Genomic DNA, 2,770 nt, shown 5'->3' with positions numbered 1-2,770 from the left:
CCCGGCTGCGCATGCGCGGTGGGCCCCTGGGCGGGGCCGGGCGGTGTGGGAGCTTCCCGGCCGCTCCCAGCGGTAATCGCGGGCCTGTGCTCGCTCGGGCTTTTCTGCGTCCACTGCATAAACCTTTCAGCAAGCTTTCCCTTCCCTGTTCTTCACGTGGCTGCCAGGGAGCAGGGAATCAATCGGTTTGGGCAAGACCTTTGTCATCATCGATGCCAACCTGTGACTGAACACCGCCATGTCAGTTACACCATGGCACTCAGTACTACCACGTCTAGTCTTTTCCTTAAAATCTCTCCAGGGACGGCGACTCCACCATCTCCCTGGTCAGCCCATTCCAATGTCTAATCATCGTTTTTGTAAAAAATTCGTCGTAATGTCCAACCTCGTCTGGCACAGCTATGACTTAAAACTAACGGGAAGCCCCATTGGAGTAACAGTGAGAGGGCTTACCTTGCATTGCGCTGCTGGCAGGGACAGCCATGAGATAGCGCTGCTGTGGGTGTGCCAGTGTGGTACCTGGCAAGGATGATTCTGGGCAATAAAAACCCAAACCTGTTGACGTTCGTCATCGTGCATTAAAGTGTAGTTTATCCATTTCTGTGGCAGCACAGTTTGTCTGATACCCCTGTATACGGGGGTTGTCTGTCACCTGCAGGCTTCAGTAACAGGCATAAGGAAGGGTGTGGAAGGTATGCTTGCCAAAAAACATGGGAGTTGAATGGAAATACATGTTCACAGATTTGCACATCAGTCTGGAATGGGATTGGTCTTCTATATTTACAATGGAGCTTTATTTTGTTTTGTTTTCTGATTTAGGTGAGCCATAGATAGGATATTTTTCATCTAGTCTGGATACTGCACTCATCTGTGTGCTCATTTCTGTGATCAGAACCTGTAGTTCATCTTTTTCTCTGTTTTTGCATATCTGAACTTTACAATTGGAGTTACACAACACACATCTTGATCAGACTAGGAAATTAGCAGTGAAGAAGCAGATTCAATAATAGTAATCATATGAGTAATTACATTATATAAGTGCATATGCTTACATATATTTGCAAGTATATTTATATCTATGGATATATTCTTGAGACGTTTTATAGTTTTGTTCATCCTGAAGTATACTGGTAGCACCAAAAGCCATTATGGCAAACTATTTCTGCAGTATGTTTTGTCACGGTGGATTAAGGAAGTTCCCATCTCCAGAGCACTTTTAAACAACTATTGGATTTTAAGCTTCTTTTTCAATTTTGTCCATATCATTCCGTGTTATTGTGACAGTGCAACTGAATGTTAAGAAGATATTTCCTGAAAGCTAGACTTACTAAAAAGCCAGAAGCAATAAAGGATATTGTTAGGTAGATGCAAAGAAATAAAGACATTAAAGGATTTGCAAAACATAATTTCTCACTCAGGAGAAATAATGGGTGTAACTCTAAATAGTTTTCTGCATTAGGCGTAGCTTCTACCACCAATGGCCTATTCCAGTTAAATAATAACAGCAGATGCTGTAATGTCTGTTAGTGTTGTCTTGTGAAGAGTTAAATGGAGGAAGACTGATACACAATATCTGCATCAGTATCTCTTTATAGGTGTGGGTTCAGTTGTGTTCTGAGACCAATCAAGTTTATCACAGTTGAAACCTATGCATGTGAGATAAATAATACACGTGTGAAGAGCTGGGAGAAGGTTGTGTCAGTAGGAGAGAGAATATCATGAGAAGGGACCACATTTACAGAGAAGCGAAAATGGATCTAATTACTCAGTTGTTAAAAATTCAGGGAACTTTGCAATTGGTATCAGTAAGAAGAGGATCTAGCCTAGGGTTTATTTGCATACAGTGGAATGTTGGAATAAACTCTCATGGTCCTAGTCTTCTCTGAAACACTGGAGTTTTGAGTCTGTATGTCAGTTTTCATATATATTATTTGAATTTAAAGTCATTATAAATTAAATATAAAATGTAAGCTCCACCTGTTGGTGAAAATGTGGGATTTCAAATGATATTTGTTACTAGCCCAATGATAATAGCTCAATTCCAAAAGGGCTTTACAAGAAATTAATATAATAGTGATTTTTTTCTATTTAAAATCTGAAGAAATTTGAAGGAATATGGGCTGTGACTCAGGATGAGCAGGTATGAAAATGGCATGGGATCAATCAGCTTTATGACCAGCTGAGGCATCCAGGCTGTTTTATCTCTCAAGCAAAAAAATATGCCAACTTATGGTTTTCTCTACTTAAGAAATGTCATGTTAGAGCATTGTTTTAATAATGCATTTCATACTTGATTGTCACCAAGGCTAAGCTTTTTCATCTTACAACCTCAAATCTCCTTAGTTTTTGTATGCAAGTATTGTTCTGTCATGGTTAAAAGTACACACTTTTTTTCATTAGATGCCCATGCATAGAAGTTTCCAAGTTATTTCATGTGGTCATAACTATTACTGTAATAATAACAAGCTCTAATAGATTTATAATTAAATACTTGAATGAAATCCAGTAATCTGTGCTAATCCTTCTACTTGTAGAAACTTTCTGGTAAAAAAATCACTTGCTAAAATAACAGTTCTTGTTTACAGCTGAAATGTTTTCAGACCACATTGCGGGCCATGGTGTCATTGAATCAGTCGGATTTCTGCAGGCAGTTTTTTGCGTGCAACCACACTATTTGATACACTGTTGTTATTAGTGCTATTGCTGTTACTGTTTGTTTTCCATATTTAATTGCTTCTTTTCCAGTAAGTTATTATCTCAACACATAATC

Source organism: Coloeus monedula, assembly GCF_965178545.1.
Source record: "Coloeus monedula genome assembly, chromosome: 2".
Taxonomy (NCBI): Eukaryota; Metazoa; Chordata; class Aves; order Passeriformes; family Corvidae; genus Coloeus; species Coloeus monedula.
This window is presented reverse-complemented; position numbering follows the sequence as displayed.